General features: G+C 37.3%; 22 non-coding genes across 22 annotated transcripts; all 22 read right to left on the bottom strand.

Annotated features, from left to right (window-relative positions):
* Positions 1-44: 44 nt before the first annotated feature.
* On the bottom strand, positions 45-137 carry TRNAI-UAU (transfer RNA isoleucine (anticodon UAU)). Its single transcript is given in 2 exon segments — positions 45-80; positions 100-137. It is a non-coding gene; the product is annotated as a tRNA-Ile (tRNA).
* An 867-nt stretch (positions 138-1,004) lies between these two features.
* TRNAR-CCU (transfer RNA arginine (anticodon CCU)) lies at positions 1,005-1,077 on the bottom strand. Its single transcript has one exon. It is a non-coding gene; the product is annotated as a tRNA-Arg (tRNA).
* Positions 1,078-1,524: 447 nt separating this feature from the next.
* On the bottom strand, positions 1,525-1,617 carry TRNAI-UAU (transfer RNA isoleucine (anticodon UAU)). Its single transcript is given in 2 exon segments — positions 1,525-1,560; positions 1,580-1,617. It is a non-coding gene; the product is annotated as a tRNA-Ile (tRNA).
* Positions 1,618-2,484: 867 nt separating this feature from the next.
* Positions 2,485-2,557, bottom strand: TRNAR-CCU (transfer RNA arginine (anticodon CCU)). The gene has a single exon. It is a non-coding gene; the product is annotated as a tRNA-Arg (tRNA).
* Positions 2,558-3,003: 446 nt separating this feature from the next.
* On the bottom strand, positions 3,004-3,096 carry TRNAI-UAU (transfer RNA isoleucine (anticodon UAU)). The gene is given in 2 exon segments: positions 3,004-3,039; positions 3,059-3,096. It is a non-coding gene; the product is annotated as a tRNA-Ile (tRNA).
* Positions 3,097-3,963: 867 nt separating this feature from the next.
* On the bottom strand, positions 3,964-4,036 carry TRNAR-CCU (transfer RNA arginine (anticodon CCU)). Its single transcript has one exon. It is a non-coding gene; the product is annotated as a tRNA-Arg (tRNA).
* Positions 4,037-4,483: 447 nt separating this feature from the next.
* Positions 4,484-4,576, bottom strand: TRNAI-UAU (transfer RNA isoleucine (anticodon UAU)). Its single transcript is given in 2 exon segments — positions 4,484-4,519; positions 4,539-4,576. It is a non-coding gene; the product is annotated as a tRNA-Ile (tRNA).
* Positions 4,577-5,443: 867 nt separating this feature from the next.
* TRNAR-CCU (transfer RNA arginine (anticodon CCU)) lies at positions 5,444-5,516 on the bottom strand. The gene has a single exon. It is a non-coding gene; the product is annotated as a tRNA-Arg (tRNA).
* Positions 5,517-5,963: 447 nt separating this feature from the next.
* Positions 5,964-6,056, bottom strand: TRNAI-UAU (transfer RNA isoleucine (anticodon UAU)). The gene is given in 2 exon segments: positions 5,964-5,999; positions 6,019-6,056. It is a non-coding gene; the product is annotated as a tRNA-Ile (tRNA).
* Positions 6,057-6,923: 867 nt separating this feature from the next.
* TRNAR-CCU (transfer RNA arginine (anticodon CCU)) lies at positions 6,924-6,996 on the bottom strand. Its single transcript has one exon. It is a non-coding gene; the product is annotated as a tRNA-Arg (tRNA).
* A 447-nt stretch (positions 6,997-7,443) lies between these two features.
* Positions 7,444-7,536, bottom strand: TRNAI-UAU (transfer RNA isoleucine (anticodon UAU)). The gene is given in 2 exon segments: positions 7,444-7,479; positions 7,499-7,536. It is a non-coding gene; the product is annotated as a tRNA-Ile (tRNA).
* Positions 7,537-8,397: 861 nt separating this feature from the next.
* On the bottom strand, positions 8,398-8,470 carry TRNAR-CCU (transfer RNA arginine (anticodon CCU)). Its single transcript has one exon. It is a non-coding gene; the product is annotated as a tRNA-Arg (tRNA).
* Positions 8,471-9,855: 1,385 nt separating this feature from the next.
* On the bottom strand, positions 9,856-9,928 carry TRNAR-CCU (transfer RNA arginine (anticodon CCU)). The gene has a single exon. It is a non-coding gene; the product is annotated as a tRNA-Arg (tRNA).
* A 447-nt stretch (positions 9,929-10,375) lies between these two features.
* TRNAI-UAU (transfer RNA isoleucine (anticodon UAU)) lies at positions 10,376-10,468 on the bottom strand. The gene is given in 2 exon segments: positions 10,376-10,411; positions 10,431-10,468. It is a non-coding gene; the product is annotated as a tRNA-Ile (tRNA).
* An 867-nt stretch (positions 10,469-11,335) lies between these two features.
* TRNAR-CCU (transfer RNA arginine (anticodon CCU)) lies at positions 11,336-11,408 on the bottom strand. Its single transcript has one exon. It is a non-coding gene; the product is annotated as a tRNA-Arg (tRNA).
* A 447-nt stretch (positions 11,409-11,855) lies between these two features.
* TRNAI-UAU (transfer RNA isoleucine (anticodon UAU)) lies at positions 11,856-11,948 on the bottom strand. The gene is given in 2 exon segments: positions 11,856-11,891; positions 11,911-11,948. It is a non-coding gene; the product is annotated as a tRNA-Ile (tRNA).
* An 867-nt stretch (positions 11,949-12,815) lies between these two features.
* TRNAR-CCU (transfer RNA arginine (anticodon CCU)) lies at positions 12,816-12,888 on the bottom strand. The gene has a single exon. It is a non-coding gene; the product is annotated as a tRNA-Arg (tRNA).
* Positions 12,889-13,335: 447 nt separating this feature from the next.
* On the bottom strand, positions 13,336-13,428 carry TRNAI-UAU (transfer RNA isoleucine (anticodon UAU)). The gene is given in 2 exon segments: positions 13,336-13,371; positions 13,391-13,428. It is a non-coding gene; the product is annotated as a tRNA-Ile (tRNA).
* An 862-nt stretch (positions 13,429-14,290) lies between these two features.
* TRNAR-CCU (transfer RNA arginine (anticodon CCU)) lies at positions 14,291-14,363 on the bottom strand. The gene has a single exon. It is a non-coding gene; the product is annotated as a tRNA-Arg (tRNA).
* Positions 14,364-15,748: 1,385 nt separating this feature from the next.
* On the bottom strand, positions 15,749-15,821 carry TRNAR-CCU (transfer RNA arginine (anticodon CCU)). Its single transcript has one exon. It is a non-coding gene; the product is annotated as a tRNA-Arg (tRNA).
* A 1,906-nt stretch (positions 15,822-17,727) lies between these two features.
* Positions 17,728-17,820, bottom strand: TRNAI-UAU (transfer RNA isoleucine (anticodon UAU)). The gene is given in 2 exon segments: positions 17,728-17,763; positions 17,783-17,820. It is a non-coding gene; the product is annotated as a tRNA-Ile (tRNA).
* An 867-nt stretch (positions 17,821-18,687) lies between these two features.
* TRNAR-CCU (transfer RNA arginine (anticodon CCU)) lies at positions 18,688-18,760 on the bottom strand. Its single transcript has one exon. It is a non-coding gene; the product is annotated as a tRNA-Arg (tRNA).
* Between the last annotated feature and the right edge of the window lie 421 nt (positions 18,761-19,181).

Raw genomic sequence — 19,181 nt, 5'->3', positions numbered from 1 at the left:
ACGACTTCAGTAGTAAAAAATACAAAACGAAGGCAAGAATAGAATGCTCCAGGTGAGGGTCGAACTCACAACCTCGGCATCACTCGACAGTTACTGCTTTATAAGTACCGCGCGCTGACCGATTGCGCCACTGGAGCTGACTGGGTACACCGCTATGACATAAATTTGATTAAAAAAAAAAATTGAAATGGGATAGTTCTTCAGAAAATTAATGATTGCTTACAACAGGTTTCTAAGGTTTTATTATAATGTTTGACAATAAATATTTTACCATATCACAATCTTTATTAAAAATGAAAATGAGAAATTTATACACTGGACGCTGGGTCATTTTAGACTCAAACATCCTGTTTTTTTTTTTGTTTTTTTTCTCTTCAGGAAATGCGCACTTACATTTGCTGCAATGAACAGACATTGACGATATAAAAAATTCTTCTGAATTCAGGGGCTGCAGGGTCATCTGTGACATCACCTTTTGTGATTCCTAGATCCTGTGTTAACAGCTGCGTACAGAGGTGTTGTCAGTCTTTGTAACCATACCTCTGATATTAAGCAAAACTGCTCTAGAACGACAGGATGTTTGAGTCCAAAATATTCCCAGTGGCCAGGGTGAAAATTGAAAGATTACTCATTTTGTTTTGTAAGAAAGAACATGATATGAAAAAAAGAACGTTGTCCAAAATGTTTCAAAAACCGTTTACATTTTTCAATTATAATTTTTGATTTTGATATTTGCCAATATTGTGTGGTTGAAAGCATATCCATATCTTAGAAAAGATACTCTTTGTTATTTGGGTCATAAATGACGATGCAAACAATTAAGATGCTATGTTTGTCGGCCCCACACAATTGCGTGTTAACACTTCTCTCAGTACATGGAAAGGATCGTTGTAAAGGGTAGAGGTTTGCAAGAACTAATTTACAAAGAAACAACACAAGGAGAACAGTTTACACCTGCACCATCAACCTTCCATGAGAAACTGTTGGAAAGGGAAATCAACAAGCACCCCAGATGGGACTTGAACCCACAATCCCTGGCTTAGGAGGCCAGTGCCTTATCCATTAGGCCACTGGGGCTTGATGGAGTAGCTTAAAAATCCAGACTTTCTTTGGTTACCACAAGAGTGAATCACTCACTTTTCATTGAGTTATCAAGGACGATCTTGTACGTTTGAACTCCAAATTGAAACAAACCGTCCGAATGCACATGCATCTTTATTTTAGAAGAGAGCCAGGGCTAACTTTGTCGGGTCACTGTACGTTATCAATGCCGATGATGGAAAGTTTATTGGACTGCCAGAAGCCTGAAAAACTAAATAGATATCTTCCACATTTCCCTTTCAATTATGACACCAGATTACGGTGGGACTCAATAGACTTGTCCAACCTGCGGCAATTTAAAAAAATACAAAAATTTAAACAACAAATATCTCGTTGAAATTTCTCTCTTAATCTTGACACTAGATCATGAACCGATTCAACGACTTCAGTAGTAAAAAATACAAAACGAAGGCAAGAATAGAATGCTCCAGGTGAGGGTCGAACTCACAACCTCGGCATCACTCGACAGTTACTGCTTTATAAGTACCGCGCGCTGACCGATTGCGCCACTGGAGCTGACTGGGTACACCGCTATGACATAAATTTGATTAAAAAAAAAAATTGAAATGGGATAGTTCTTCAGAAAATTAATGATTGCTTACAACAGGTTTCTAAGGTTTTATTATAATGTTTGACAATAAATATTTTACCATATCACAATCTTTATTAAAAATGAAAATGAGAAATTTATACACTGGACGCTGGGTCATTTTAGACTCAAACATCCTGTTTTTTTTTTTGTTTTTTTTCTCTTCAGGAAATGCGCACTTACATTTGCTGCAATGAACAGACATTGACGATATAAAAAATTCTTCTGAATTCAGGGGCTGCAGGGTCATCTGTGACATCACCTTTTGTGATTCCTAGATCCTGTGTTAACAGCTGCGTACAGAGGTGTTGTCAGTCTTTGTAACCATACCTCTGATATTAAGCAAAACTGCTCTAGAACGACAGGATGTTTGAGTCCAAAATATTCCCAGTGGCCAGGGTGAAAATTGAAAGATTACTCATTTTGTTTTGTAAGAAAGAACATGATATGAAAAAAAGAACGTTGTCCAAAATGTTTCAAAAACCGTTTACATTTTTCAATTATAATTTTTGATTTTGATATTTGCCAATATTGTGTGGTTGAAAGCATATCCATATCTTAGAAAAGATACTCTTTGTTATTTGGGTCATAAATGACGATGCAAACAATTAAGATGCTATGTTTGTCGGCCCCACACAATTGCGTGTTAACACTTCTCTCAGTACATGGAAAGGATCGTTGTAAAGGGTAGAGGTTTGCAAGAACTAATTTACAAAGAAACAACACAAGGAGAACAGTTTACACCTGCACCATCAACCTTCCATGAGAAACTGTTGGAAAGGGAAATCAACAAGCACCCCAGATGGGACTTGAACCCACAATCCCTGGCTTAGGAGGCCAGTGCCTTATCCATTAGGCCACTGGGGCTTGATGGAGTAGCTTAAAAATCCAGACTTTCTTTGGTTACCACAAGAGTGAATCACTCACTTTTGATTGAGTTATCAAGGACGACTTGTACGTTTGAACTCCAAATTGAAACAAACCGTCCGAATGCACATGCATCTTTATTTTAGAAGAGAGCCAGGGCTAACTTTGTCGGGTCACTGTACGTTATCAATGCCGATGATGGAAAGTTTATTGGACTGCCAGAAGCCTGAAAAACTAAATAGATATCTTCCACATTTCCCTTTCAATTATGACACCAGATTACGGTGGGACTCAATAGACTTGTCCAACCTGCGGCAATTTAAAAAAATACAAAAATTTAAACAACAAATATCTCGTTGAAATTTCTCTCTTAATCTTGACACTAGATCATGAACCGATTCAACGACTTCAGTAGTAAAAAATACAAAACGAAGGCAAGAATAGAATGCTCCAGGTGAGGGTCGAACTCACAACCTCGGCATCACTCGACAGTTACTGCTTTATAAGTACCGCGCGCTGACCGATTGCGCCACTGGAGCTGACTGGGTACACCGCTATGACATAAATTTGATTAAAAAAAAAAATTGAAATGGGATAGTTCTTCAGAAAATTAATGATTGCTTACAACAGGTTTCTAAGGTTTTATTATAATGTTTGACAATAAATATTTTACCATATCACAATCTTTATTAAAAATGAAAATGAGAAATTTATACACTGGACGCTGGGTCATTTTAGACTCAAACATCCTGTTTTTTTTTTTGTTTTTTTTTTCTTCAGGAAATGCGCACTTACATTTGCTGCAATGAACAGACATTGACGATATAAAAAATTCTTCTGAATTCAGGGGCTGCAGGGTCATCTGTGACATCACCTTTTGTGATTCCTAGATCCTGTGTTAACAGCTGCGTACAGAGGTGTTGTCAGTCTTTGTAACCATACCTCTGATATTAAGCAAAACTGCTCTAGAACGACAGGATGTTTGAGTCCAAAATATTCCCAGTGGCCAGGGTGAAAATTGAAAGATTACTCATTTTGTTTTGTAAGAAAGAACATGATATGAAAAAAAGAACGTTGTCCAAAATGTTTCAAAAACCGTTTACATTTTTCAATTATAATTTTTGATTTTGATATTTGCCAATATTGTGTGGTTGAAAGCATATCCATATCTTAGAAAAGATACTCTTTGTTATTTGGGTCATAAATGACGATGCAAACAATTAAGATGCTATGTTTGTCGGCCCCACACAATTGCGTGTTAACACTTCTCTCAGTACATGGAAAGGATCGTTGTAAAGGGTAGAGGTTTGCAAGAACTAATTTACAAAGAAACAACACAAGGAGAACAGTTTACACCTGCACCATCAACCTTCCATGAGAAACTGTTGGAAAGGGAAATCAACAAGCACCCCAGATGGGACTTGAACCCACAATCCCTGGCTTAGGAGGCCAGTGCCTTATCCATTAGGCCACTGGGGCTTGATGGAGTAGCTTAAAAATCCAGACTTTCTTTGGTTACCACAAGAGTGAATCACTCACTTTTGATTGAGTTATCAAGGACGATCTTGTACGTTTGAACTCCAAATTGAAACAAACCGTCCGAATGCACATGCATCTTTATTTTAGAAGAGAGCCAGGGCTAACTTTGTCGGGTCACTGTACGTTATCAATGCCGATGATGGAAAGTTTATTGGACTGCCAGAAGCCTGAAAAACTAAATAGATATCTTCCACATTTCCCTTTCAATTATGACACCAGATTACGGTGGGACTCAATAGACTTGTCCAACCTGCGGCAATTTAAAAAAATACAAAAATTTAAACAACAAATATCTCGTTGAAATTTCTCTCTTAATCTTGACACTAGATCATGAACCGATTCAACGACTTCAGTAGTAAAAAATACAAAACGAAGGCAAGAATAGAATGCTCCAGGTGAGGGTCGAACTCACAACCTCGGCATCACTCGACAGTTACTGCTTTATAAGTACCGCGCGCTGACCGATTGCGCCACTGGAGCTGACTGGGTACACCGCTATGACATAAATTTGATTAAAAAAAAAAATTGAAATGGGATAGTTCTTCAGAAAATTAATGATTGCTTACAACAGGTTTCTAAGGTTTTATTATAATGTTTGACAATAAATATTTTACCATATCACAATCTTTATTAAAAATGAAAATGAGAAATTTATACACTGGACGCTGGGTCATTTTAGACTCAAACATCCTGTTTTTTTTTTTGTTTTTTTTTTCTTCAGGAAATGCGCACTTACATTTGCTGCAATGAACAGACATTGACGATATAAAAAATTCTTCTGAATTCAGGGGCTGCAGGGTCATCTGTGACATCACCTTTTGTGATTCCTAGATCCTGTGTTAACAGCTGCGTACAGAGGTGTTGTCAGTCTTTGTAACCATACCTCTGATATTAAGCAAAACTGCTCTAGAACGACAGGATGTTTGAGTCCAAAATATTCCCAGTGGCCAGGGTGAAAATTGAAAGATTACTCATTTTGTTTTGTAAGAAAGAACATGATATGAAAAAAAGAACGTTGTCCAAAATGTTTCAAAAACCGTTTACATTTTTCAATTATAATTTTTGATTTTGATATTTGCCAATATTGTGTGGTTGAAAGCATATCCATATCTTAGAAAAGATACTCTTTGTTATTTGGGTCATAAATGACGATGCAAACAATTAAGATGCTATGTTTGTCGGCCCCACACAATTGCGTGTTAACACTTCTCTCAGTACATGGAAAGGATCGTTGTAAAGGGTAGAGGTTTGCAAGAACTAATTTACAAAGAAACAACACAAGGAGAACAGTTTACACCTGCACCATCAACCTTCCATGAGAAACTGTTGGAAAGGGAAATCAACAAGCACCCCAGATGGGACTTGAACCCACAATCCCTGGCTTAGGAGGCCAGTGCCTTATCCATTAGGCCACTGGGGCTTGATGGAGTAGCTTAAAAATCCAGACTTTCTTTGGTTACCACAAGAGTGAATCACTCACTTTTCATTGAGTTATCAAGGACGATCTTGTACGTTTGAACTCCAAATTGAAACAAACCGTCCGAATGCACATGCATCTTTATTTTAGAAGAGAGCCAGGGCTAACTTTGTCGGGTCACTGTACGTTATCAATGCCGATGATGGAAAGTTTATTGGACTGCCAGAAGCCTGAAAAACTAAATAGATATCTTCCACATTTCCCTTTCAATTATGACACCAGATTACGGTGGGACTCAATAGACTTGTCCAACCTGCGGCAATTTAAAAAAATACAAAAATTTAAACAACAAATATCTCGTTGAAATTTCTCTCTTAATCTTGACACTAGATCATGAACCGATTCAACGACTTCAGTAGTAAAAAATACAAAACGAAGGCAAGAATAGAATGCTCCAGGTGAGGGTCGAACTCACAACCTCGGCATCACTCGACAGTTACTGCTTTATAAGTACCGCGCGCTGACCGATTGCGCCACTGGAGCTGACTGGGTACACCGCTATGACATAAATTTGATTAAAAAAAAAAATTGAAATGGGATAGTTCTTCAGAAAATTAATGATTGCTTACAACAGGTTTCTAAGGTTTTATTATAATGTTTGACAATAAATATTTTACCATATCACAATCTTTATTAAAAATGAAAATGAGAAATTTATACACTGGACGCTGGGTCATTTTAGACTCAAACATCCTGTTTTTTTTTTTGTTTTTTTTTTCTTCAGGAAATGCGCACTTACATTTGCTGCAATGAACAGACATTGACGATATAAAAAATTCTTCTGAATTCAGGGGCTGCAGGGTCATCTGTGACATCACCTTTTGTGATTCCTAGATCCTGTGTTAACAGCTGCGTACAGAGGTGTTGTCAGTCTTTGTAACCATACCTCTGATATTAAGCAAAACTGCTCTAGAACGACAGGATGTTTGAGTCCAAAATATTCCCAGTGGCCAGGGTGAAAATTGAAAGATTACTCATTTTGTTTTGTAAGAAAGAACATGATATGAAAAAAAGAACGTTGTCCAAAATGTTTCAAAAACCGTTTACATTTTTCAATTATAATTTTTGATTTTGATATTTGCCAATATTGTGTGGTTGAAAGCATATCCATATCTTAGAAAAGATACTCTTTGTTATTTGGGTCATAAATGACGATGCAAACAATTAAGATGCTATGTTTGTCGGCCCCACACAATTGCATGTTAACACTTCTCTCAGTACATGGAAAGGATCGTTGTAAAGGGTAGAGGTTTGCAAGAACTAATTTACAAAGAAACAACAAAAGGAGAACAGTTTACACCTGCACCATCAACCTTCCATGAGAAACTGTTGGAAAGGGAAATCAACAAGCACCCCAGATGGGACTTGAACCCACAATCCCTGGCTTAGGAGGCCAGTGCCTTATCCATTAGGCCACTGGGGCTTGATGGAGTAGCTTAAAAATCCAGACTTTCTTTGGTTACCACAAGAGTGAATCACTCACTTTTGATTGAGTTATCAAGGACGATCTTGTACGTTTGAACTCCAAATTGAAACAAACCGTCCGAATGCACATGCATCTTTATTTTAGAAGAGAGCCAGGGCTAACTTTGTCGGGTCACTGTACGTTATCAATGCCGATGATGGAAAGTTTATTGGACTGCCAGAAGCCTGAAAAACTAAATAGATATCTTCCACATTTCCCTTTCAATTATGACACCAGATTACGGTGGGACTCAATAGACTTGTCCAACCTGCGGCAATTTAAAAAAATACAAAAATTTAAACAACAAATATCTCGTTGAAATTTCTCTCTTAATCTTGACACTAGATCATGAACCGATTCAACGACTTCAGTAGTAAAAAATACAAAACGAAGGCAAGAATAGAATGCTCCAGGTGAGGGTCGAACTCACAACCTCGGCATCACTCGACAGTTACTGCTTTATAAGTACCGCGCGCTGACCGATTGCGCCACTGGAGCTGACTGGGTACACCGCTATGACATAAATTTGATTAAAAAAAAAAATTGAAATGGGATAGTTCTTCAGAAAATTAATGATTGCTTACAACAGGTTTCTAAGGTTTTATTATAATGTTTGACAATAAATATTTTACCATATCACAATCTTTATTAAAAATGAAAATGAGAAATTTATACACTGGACGCTGGGTCATTTTAGACTCAAACATCCTGTTTTTTTTTTTTTTTTTTTTTCTTCAGGAAATGCGCACTTACATTTGCTGCAATGAACAGACATTGACGATATAAAAAATTCTTCTGAATTCAGGGGCTGCAGGGTCATCTGTGACATCACCTTTTGTGATTCCTAGATCCTGTGTTAACAGCTGCGTACAGAGGTGTTGTCAGTCTTTGTAACCATACCTCTGATATTAAGCAAAACTGCTCTAGAACAACAGGATGTTTGAGTCCAAAATATTCCCAGTGGCCAGGGTGAAAATTGAAAGATTACTCGTTTTGTAAGAAAGAACATGATATGAAAAAAAGAACGTTGTCCAAAATGTTTCAAAAACCGTTTACATTTTTCAATTATAATTTTTGATTTTGATATTTGCCAATATTGTGTGGTTGAAAGCATATCCATATCTTAGAAAAGATACTCTTTGTTATTTGGGTCATAAATGACGATGCAAACAATTAAGATGCTATGTTTGTCGGCCCCACACAATTGCGTGTTAACACTTCTCTCAGTACATGGAAAGGATCGTTGTAAAGGGTAGAGGTTTGCAAGAACTAATTTACAAAGAAACAACACAAGGAGAACAGTTTACACCTGCACCATCAACCTTCCATGAGAAACTGTTGGAAAGGGAAATCAACAAGCACCCCAGATGGGACTTGAACCCACAATCCCTGGCTTAGGAGGCCAGTGCCTTATCCATTAGGCCACTGGGGCTTGATGGAGTAGCTTAAAAATCCAGACTTTCTTTGGTTACCACAAGAGTGAATCACTCACTTTTGATTGAGTTATCAAGGACGATCTTGTACGTTTGAACTCCAAATTGAAACAAACCGTCCGAATGCACATGCATCTTTATTTTAGAAGAGAGCCAGGGCTAACTTTGTCGGGTCACTGTACGTTATCAATGCCGATGATGGAAAGTTTATTGGACTGCCAGAAGCCTGAAAAACTAAATAGATATCTTCCACATTTCCCTTTCAATTATGACACCAGATTACGGTGGGACTCAATAGACTTGTCCAACCTGCGGCAATTTAAAAAAATACAAAAATTTAAACAACAAATATCTCGTTGAAATTTCTCTCTTAATCTTGACACTAGATCATGAACCGATTCAACGACTTCAGTAGTAAAAAATACAAAACGAAGGCAAGAATAGAATGCTCCAGGTGAGGGTCGAACTCACAACCTCTGCATCACTCGACAGTTACTGCTTTATAAGTACCGCGCGCTGACCGAGTACACCGCTATGACATAAATTTGATTAAAAAAAAAAATTGAAATGGGATAGTTCTTCAGAAAATTAATGATTGCTTACAACAGGTTTCTAAGGTTTTATTATAATGTTTGACAATAAATATTTTACCATATCACAATCTTTATTAAAAATGAAAATGAGAAATTTATACACTGGACGCTGGGTCATTTTAGACTCAAACATCCTGTTTTTTTTTTTGTTTTTTTTTTCTTCAGGAAATGCGCACTTACATTTGCTGCAATGAACAGACATTGACGATATAAAAAATTCTTCTGAATTCAGGGGCTGCAGGGTCATCTGTGACATCACCTTTTGTGATTCCTAGATCCTGTGTTAACAGCTGCGTACAGAGGTGTTGTCAGTCTTTGTAACCATACCTCTGATATTAAGCAAAACTGCTCTAGAACGACAGGATGTTTGAGTCCAAAATATTCCCAGTGGCCAGGGTGAAAATTGAAAGATTACTCATTTTGTTTTGTAAGAAAGAACATGATATGAAAAAAAGAACGTTGTCCAAAATGTTTCAAAAACCGTTTACATTTTTCAATTATAATTTTTGATTTTGATATTTGCCAATATTGTGTGGTTGAAAGCATATCCATATCTTAGAAAAGATACTCTTTGTTATTTGGGTCATAAATGACGATGCAAACAATTAAGATGCTATGTTTGTCGGCCCCACACAATTGCGTGTTAACACTTCTCTCAGTACATGGAAAGGATCGTTGTAAAGGGTAGAGGTTTGCAAGAACTAATTTACAAAGAAACAACACAAGGAGAACAGTTTACACCTGCACCATCAACCTTCCATGAGAAACTGTTGGAAAGGGAAATCAACAAGCACCCCAGATGGGACTTGAACCCACAATCCCTGGCTTAGGAGGCCAGTGCCTTATCCATTAGGCCACTGGGGCTTGATGGAGTAGCTTAAAAATCCAGACTTTCTTTGGTTACCACAAGAGTGAATCACTCACTTTTCATTGAGTTATCAAGGACGATCTTGTACGTTTGAACTCCAAATTGAAACAAACCGTCCGAATGCACATGCATCTTTATTTTAGAAGAGAGCCAGGGCTAACTTTGTCGGGTCACTGTACGTTATCAATGCCGATGATGGAAAGTTTATTGGACTGCCAGAAGCCTGAAAAACTAAATAGATATCTTCCACATTTCCCTTTCAATTATGACACCAGATTACGGTGGGACTCAATAGACTTGTCCAACCTGCGGCAATTTAAAAAAATACAAAAATTTAAACAACAAATATCTCGTTGAAATTTCTCTCTTAATCTTGACACTAGATCATGAACCGATTCAACGACTTCAGTAGTAAAAAATACAAAACGAAGGCAAGAATAGAATGCTCCAGGTGAGGGTCGAACTCACAACCTCGGCATCACTCGACAGTTACTGCTTTATAAGTACCGCGCGCTGACCGATTGCGCCACTGGAGCTGACTGGGTACACCGCTATGACATAAATTTGATTAAAAAAAAAAATTGAAATGGGATAGTTCTTCAGAAAATTAATGATTGCTTACAACAGGTTTCTAAGGTTTTATTATAATGTTTGACAATAAATATTTTACCATATCACAATCTTTATTAAAAATGAAAATGAGAAATTTATACACTGGACGCTGGGTCATTTTAGACTCAAACATCCTGTTTTTTTTTTTGTTTTTTTTTTCTTCAGGAAATGCGCACTTACATTTGCTGCAATGAACAGACATTGACGATATAAAAAATTCTTCTGAATTCAGGGGCTGCAGGGTCATCTGTGACATCACCTTTTGTGATTCCTAGATCCTGTGTTAACAGCTGCGTACAGAGGTGTTGTCAGTCTTTGTAACCATACCTCTGATATTAAGCAAAACTGCTCTAGAACGACAGGATGTTTGAGTCCAAAATATTCCCAGTGGCCAGGGTGAAAATTGAAAGATTACTCATTTTGTTTTGTAAGAAAGAACATGATATGAAAAAAAGAACGTTGTCCAAAATGTTTCAAAAACCGTTTACATTTTTCAATTATAATTTTTGATTTTGATATTTGCCAATATTGTGTGGTTGAAAGCATATCCATATCTTAGAAAAGATACTCTTTGTTATTTGGGTCATAAATGACGATGCAAACAATTAAGATGCTATGTTTGTCGGCCCCACACAATTGCGTGTTAACACTTCTCTCAGTACATGGAAAGGATCGTTGTAAAGGGTAGAGGTTTGCAAGAACTAATTTACAAAGAAACAACACAAGGAGAACAGTTTACACCTGCACCATCAACCTTCCATGAGAAACTGTTGGAAAGGGAAATCAACAAGCACCCCAGATGGGACTTGAACCCACAATCCCTGGCTTAGGAGGCCAGTGCCTTATCCATTAGGCCACTGGGGCTTGATGGAGTAGCTTAAAAATCCAGACTTTCTTTGGTTACCACAAGAGTGAATCACTCACTTTTCATTGAGTTATCAAGGACGATCTTGTACGTTTGAACTCCAAATTGAAACAAACCGTCCGAATGCACATGCATCTTTATTTTAGAAGAGAGCCAGGGCTAACTTTGTCGGGTCACTGTACGTTATCAATGCCGATGATGGAAAGTTTATTGGACTGCCAGAAGCCTGAAAAACTAAATAGATATCTTCCACATTTCCCTTTCAATTATGACACCAGATTACGGTGGGACTCAATAGACTTGTCCAACCTGCGGCAATTTAAAAAAATACAAAAATTTAAACAACAAATATCTCGTTGAAATTTCTCTCTTAATCTTGACACTAGATCATGAACCGATTCAACGACTTCAGTAGTAAAAAATACAAAACGAAGGCAAGAATAGAATGCTCCAGGTGAGGGTCGAACTCACAACCTCGGCATCACTCGACAGTTACTGCTTTATAAGTACCGCGCGCTGACCGATTGCGCCACTGGAGCTGACTGGGTACACCGCTATGACATAAATTTGATTAAAAAAAAAAATTGAAATGGGATAGTTCTTCAGAAAATTAATGATTGCTTACAACAGGTTTCTAAGGTTTTATTATAATGTTTGACAATAAATATTTTACCATATCACAATCTTTATTAAAAATGAAAATGAGAAATTTATACACTGGACGCTGGGTCATTTTAGACTCAAACATCCTGTTTTTTTTTTTGTTTTTTTTTTCTTCAGGAAATGCGCACTTACATTTGCTGCAATGAACAGACATTGACGATATAAAAAATTCTTCTGAATTCAGGGGCTGCAGGGTCATCTGTGACATCACCTTTTGTGATTCCTAGATCCTGTGTTAACAGCTGCGTACAGAGGTGTTGTCAGTCTTTGTAACCATACCTCTGATATTAAGCAAAACTGCTCTAGAACGACAGGATGTTTGAGTCCAAAATATTCCCAGTGGCCAGGGTGAAAATTGAAAGATTACTCATTTTGTTTTGTAAGAAAGAACATGATATGAAAAAAAGAACGTTGTCCAAAATGTTTCAAAAACCGTTTACATTTTTCAATTATAATTTTTGATTTTGATATTTGCCAATATTGTGTGGTTGAAAGCATATCCATATCTTAGAAAAGATACTCTTTGTTATTTGGGTCATAAATGACGATGCAAACAATTAAGATGCTATGTTTGTCGGCCCCACACAATTGCATGTTAACACTTCTCTCAGTACATGGAAAGGATCGTTGTAAAGGGTAGAGGTTTGCAAGAACTAATTTACAAAGAAACAACAAAAGGAGAACAGTTTACACCTGCACCATCAACCTTCCATGAGAAACTGTTGGAAAGGGAAATCAACAAGCACCCCAGATGGGACTTGAACCCACAATCCCTGGCTTAGGAGGCCAGTGCCTTATCCATTAGGCCACTGGGGCTTGATGGAGTAGCTTAAAAATCCAGACTTTCTTTGGTTACCACAAGAGTGAATCACTCACTTTTGATTGAGTTATCAAGGACGATCTTGTACGTTTGAACTCCAAATTGAAACAAACCGTCCGAATGCACATGCATCTTTATTTTAGAAGAGAGCCAGGGCTAACTTTGTCGGGTCACTGTACGTTATCAATGCCGATGATGGAAAGTTTATTGGACTGCCAGAAGCCTGAAAAACTAAATAGATATCTTCCACATTTCCCTTTCAATTATGACACCAGATTACGGTGGGACTCAATAGACTTGTCCAACCTGCGGCAATTTAAAAAAATACAAAAATTTAAACAACAAATATCTCGTTGAAATTTCTCTCTTAATCTTGACACTAGATCATGAACCGATTCAACGACTTCAGTAGTAAAAAATACAAAACGAAGGCAAGAATAGAATGCTCCAGGTGAGGGTCGAACTCACAACCTCGGCATCACTCGACAGTTACTGCTTTATAAGTACCGCGCGCTGACCGATTGCGCCACTGGAGCTGACTGGGTACACCGCTATGACATAAATTTGATTAAAAAAAAAAATTGAAATGGGATAGTTCTTCAGAAAATTAATGATTGCTTACAACAGGTTTCTAAGGTTTTATTATAATGTTTGACAATAAATATTTTACCATATCACAATCTTTATTAAAAATGAAAATGAGAAATTTATACACTGGACGCTGGGTCATTTTAGACTCAAACATCCTGTTTTTTTTTTTTTTTTTTTTTTCTTCAGGAAATGCGCACTTACATTTGCTGCAATGAACAGACATTGACGATATAAAAAATTCTTCTGAATTCAGGGGCTGCAGGGTCATCTGTGACATCACCTTTTGTGATTCCTAGATCCTGTGTTAACAGCTGCGTACAGAGGTGTTGTCAGTCTTTGTAACCATACCTCTGATATTAAGCAAAACTGCTCTAGAACAACAGGATGTTTGAGTCCAAAATATTCCCAGTGGCCAGGGTGAAAATTGAAAGATTACTCGTTTTGTAAGAAAGAACATGATATGAAAAAAAGAACGTTGTCCAAAATGTTTCAAAAACCGTTTACATTTTTCAATTATAATTTTTGATTTTGATATTTGCCAATATTGTGTGGTTGAAAGCATATCCATATCTTAGAAAAGATACTCTTTGTTATTTGGGTCATAAATGACGATGCAAACAATTAAGATGCTATGTTTGTCGGCCCCACACAATTGCGTGTTAACACTTCTCTCAGTACATGGAAAGGATCGTTGTAAAGGGTAGAGGTTTGCAAGAACTAATTTACAAAGAAACAACACAAGGAGAACAGTTTACACCTGCACCATCAACCTTCCATGAGAAACTGTTGGAAAGGGAAATCAACAAGCACCCCAGATGGGACTTGAACCCACAATCCCTGGCTTAGGAGGCCAGTGCCTTATCCATTAGGCCACTGGGGCTTGATGGAGTAGCTTAAAAATCCAGACTTTCTTTGGTTACCACAAGAGTGAATCACTCACTTTTGATTGAGTTATCAAGGACGATCTTGTACGTTTGAACTCCAAATTGAAACAAACCGTCCGAATGCACATGCATCTTTATTTTAGAAGAGAGCCAGGGCTAACTTTGTCGGGTCACTGTACGTTATCAATGCCGATGATGGAAAGTTTATTGGACTGCCAGAAGCCTGAAAAACTAAATAGATATCTTCCACATTTCCCTTTCAATTATGACACCAGATTACGGTGGGACTCAATAGACTTGTCCAACCTGCGGCAATTTAAAAAAATACAAAAATTTAAACAACAAATATCTCGTTGAAATTTCTCTCTTAATCTTGACACTAGATCATGAACCGATTCAACGACTTCAGTAGTAAAAAATACAAAACGAAGGCAAGAATAGAATGCTCCAGGTGAGGGTCGAACTCACAACCTCTGCATCACTCGACAGTTACTGCTTTATAAGTATCGCGCGCTGACCGAGTACACCGCTATGACATAAATTTGATTAAAAAAAAAAATTGAAATGGGATAGTTCTTCAGAAAATTAATGATTGCTTACAACAGGTTTCTAAGGTTTTATTATAATGTTTGACAATAAATATTTTACCATATCACAATCTTTATTAAAAATGAAAATGAGAAATTTATACACTGGACGCTGGGTCATTTTAGACTCAAACATCCTGTTTTTTTTTTTGTTTTTTTTTTCTTCAGGAAATGCGCACTTACATTTGCTGCAATGAACAGACATTGACGATATAAAAAATTCTTCTGAATTCAGGGGCTGCAGGGTCATCTGTGACATCACCTTTTGTGATTCCTAGATCCTGTGTTAACAGCTGCGTACAGAGGTGTTGTCAGTCTTTGTAACCATACCTCTGATATTAAGCAAAACTGCTCTAGAACGACAGGATGTTTGAGTCCAAAATATTCCCAGTGGCCAGGGTGAAAATTGAAAGATTACTCATTTTGTTTTGTAAGAAAGAACATGATATGAAAAAAAGAACGTTGTCCAAAATGTTTCAAAAACCGTTTACATTTTTCAATTATAATTTTTGATTTTGATATTTGCCAATATTGTGTGGTTGAAAGCATATCCATATCTTAGAAAATATACTCTTTGTTATTTGGGTCATAAATGACGATGCAAACAATTAAGATGCTATGTTTGTCGGCCCCACACAATTGCGTGTTAACACTTCTCTCAGTACATGGAAAGGATCGTTGTAAAGGGTAGAGGTTTGCAAGAACTAATTTACAAAGAAACAACACAAGGAGAAAAGTTTACACCTGCACCATCAACCTTCCATGAGAAACTGTTGGAAAGGGAAATCAACAAGCACCCCAGATGGGACTTGAACCCACAATCCCTGGCTTAGGAGGCCAGTGCCTTATCCATTAGGCCACTGGGGCTTGATGGAGTAGCTTAAAAATCCAGACTTTCTTTGGTTACCACAAGAGTGAATCACTCACTTTTCATTGAGTTATCAAGGACGATCTTGTACGTTTGAACTCCAAATTGAAACAAACCGTCCGAATGCACATGCATCTTTATTTTAGAAGAGAGCCAGGGCTAACTTTGTCGGGTCACTGTACGTTATCAATGCCGATGATGGAAAGTTTATTGGACTGCCAGAAGCCTGAAAAACTAAATAGATATCTTCCACATTTCCCTTTCAATTATGACACCAGATTACGGTGGGACTCAATAGACTTGTCCAACCTGCGGCAATTTAAAAAAATACAAAAATTTAAACAACAAATATCTCGTTGAAATTTCTCTCTTAATCTTGACACTAGATCATGAACCGATTCAACGACTTCAGTAGTAAAAAATACAAAACGAAGGCAAGAATAGAATGCTCCAGGTGAGGGTCGAACTCACAACCTCTGCATCACTCGACAGTTACTGCTTTATAAGTACCGCGCGCTGACCGAGTACACCGCTATGACATAAATTTGATTAAAAAAAAAAATTGAAATGGGATAGTTCTTCAGAAAATTAATGATTGCTTACAACAGGTTTCTAAGGTTTTATTATAATGTTTGACAATAAATATTTTACCATATCACAATCTTTATTAAAAATGAAAATGAGAAATTTATACACTGGACGCTGGGTCATTTTAGACTCAAACATCCTGTTTTTTTTTTTGTTTTTTTTTTCTTCAGGAAATGCGCACTTACATTTGCTGCAATGAACAGACATTGACGATATAAAAAATTCTTCTGAATTCAGGGGCTGCAGGGTCATCTGTGACATCACCTTTTGTGATTCCTAGATCCTGTGTTAACAGCTGCGTACAGAGGTGTTGTCAGTCTTTGTAACCATACCTCTGATATTAAGCAAAACTGCTCTAGAACGACAGGATGTTTGAGTCCAAAATATTCCCAGTGGCCAGGGTGAAAATTGAAAGATTACTCATTTTGTTTTGTAAGAAAGAACATGATATGAAAAAAAGAACGTTGTCCAAAATGTTTCAAAAACCGTTTACATTTTTCAATTATAATTTTTGATTTTGATATTTGCCAATATTGTGTGGTTGAAAGCATATCCATATCTTAGAAAAGATACTCTTTGTTATTTGGGTCATAAATGACGATGCAAACAATTAAGATGCTATGTTTGTCGGCCCCACACAATTGCGTGTTAACACTTCTCTCAGTACATGGAAAGGATCGTTGTAAAGGGTAGAGGTTTGCAAGAACTAATTTACAAAGAAACAACACAAGGAGAAAAGTTTACACCTGCACCATCAACCTTCCATGAGAAACTGTTGGAAAGGGAAATCAACAAGCACCCCAGATGGGACTTGAACCCACCATCACCTAGCTTAGGAGGCCAGTGCCTTATCCATTAGGCCACTGGGGCTTGATGGAGTAGCTTAAAAATCCAGACTTTCTTTGGTTACCACAAGAGTGAATCACTCACTTTTGATTGAGTTATCAAGGACGATCTTGTACGTTTGAACTCCAAATTGAAACAAACCGTCCGAATGCACATGCATCTTTATTTTAGAAGAGAGCCAGGGCTAACTTTGTCGGGTCACTGTACGTTATCAATGCCGATGATGGAAAGTTTATTGGACTGCCAGAAGCCTGAAAAACTAAATAGATATCTTCCACATTTCCCTTTCAATTATGACACCAGATTACGGTGGGACTCAATAGACTTGTCCAACCTGCGGCAATTTAAAAAAATACAAAAATTTAAACAACAAATATCTCGTTGAAATTTCTCTCTTAATCTTGACACTAGATCATGAACCGATTCAACGACTTCAGTAGTAAAAAATACAAAACGAAGGCAAGAATAGAATGCTCCAGGTGAGGGTCGAACTCACAACCTCGGCATCACTCGACAGTTACTGCTTTATAAGCACCGCGCGCTGACCGATTGCGCCACTGGAGCTGACTGGGTACACCGCTATGACATAAATTTGATTAAAAAAAAAATTTGAAATGGGATAGTTCTTCAGAAAATTAATGATTGCTTACAACAGGTTTCTAAGGTTTTATTATAATGTTTGACAATAAATATTTTACCATATCACAATCTTTATTAAAAATGAAAATGAGAAATTTATACACTGGACGCTGGGTCATTTTAGACTCAAACATCCTGTTTTTTTTTTTGTTTTTTTTTTCTTCAGGAAATGCGCACTTACATTTGCTGCAATGAACAGACATTGACGATATAAAAAATTCTTCTGAATTCAGGGGCTGCAGGGTCATCTGTGACATCACCTTTTGTGATTCCTAGATCCTGTGTTAACAGCTGCGTACAGAGGTGTTGTCAGTCTTTGTAACCATACCTCTGATATTAAGCAAAACTGCTCTAGAACGACAGGATGTTTGAGTCCAAAATATTCCCAGTGGCCAGGGTGAAAATTGAAAGATTACTCATTTTGTTTTGTAAGAAAGAACATGATATGAAAAAAAGAACGTTGTCCAAAATGTTTCAAAAACCGTTTACATTTTTCAATTATAATTTTTGATTTTGATATTTGCCAATATTGTGTGGTTGAAAGCATATCCATATCTTAGAAAAGATACTCTTTGTTATTTGGGTCATAAATGACGATGCAAACAATTAAGATGCTATGTTTGTCGGCCCCACACAATTGCGTGTTAACACTTCTCTCAGTACATGGAAAGGATCGTTGTAAAGGGTAGAGGTTTGCAAGAACTAATTTACAAAGAAACAACACAAGGAGAACAGTTTACACCTGCACCATCAACCTTCCATGAGAAACTGTTGGAAAGGGAAATCAACAAGCACCCCAGATGGGACTTGAACCCACAATCCCTGGCTTAGGAGGCCAGTGCCTTATCCATTAGGCCACTGGGGCTTGATGGAGTAGCTTAAAAATCCAGACTTTCTTTGGTTACCACAAGAGTGAATCACTCACTTTTGATTGAGTTATCAAGGACGATCTTGTACGTTTGAACTCCAAATTGAAACAAACCGTCCGAATGCACATGCATCTTTATTTTAGAAGAGAGCCAGGGCTAACTTTGTCGGGTCACTGTACGTTATCAATGCCGATGATGGAAAGTTTATTGGACTGCCAGAAGCCTGAAAAACTAAATAGATATCTTCCACATTTCCCTTTCAATTATGACACCAGATTACGGTGGGACTCAATAGACTTGTCCAACCTGCGGCAATTTAAAAAAATACAAAAATTTAAACAACAAATATCTCGTTGAAATTTCTCTCTTAATCTTGACACTAGATCATGAACCGATTCAACGACTTCAGTAGTAAAA

Source organism: Ranitomeya variabilis, chromosome 5 (assembly GCF_051348905.1).
Source record: "Ranitomeya variabilis isolate aRanVar5 chromosome 5, aRanVar5.hap1, whole genome shotgun sequence".
NCBI lineage: Eukaryota > Metazoa > Chordata > Amphibia > Anura > Dendrobatidae > Ranitomeya > Ranitomeya variabilis.
Note: the sequence above shows the minus strand (reverse complement) of the source record. Positions and strands in the feature narration are given on the sequence as shown.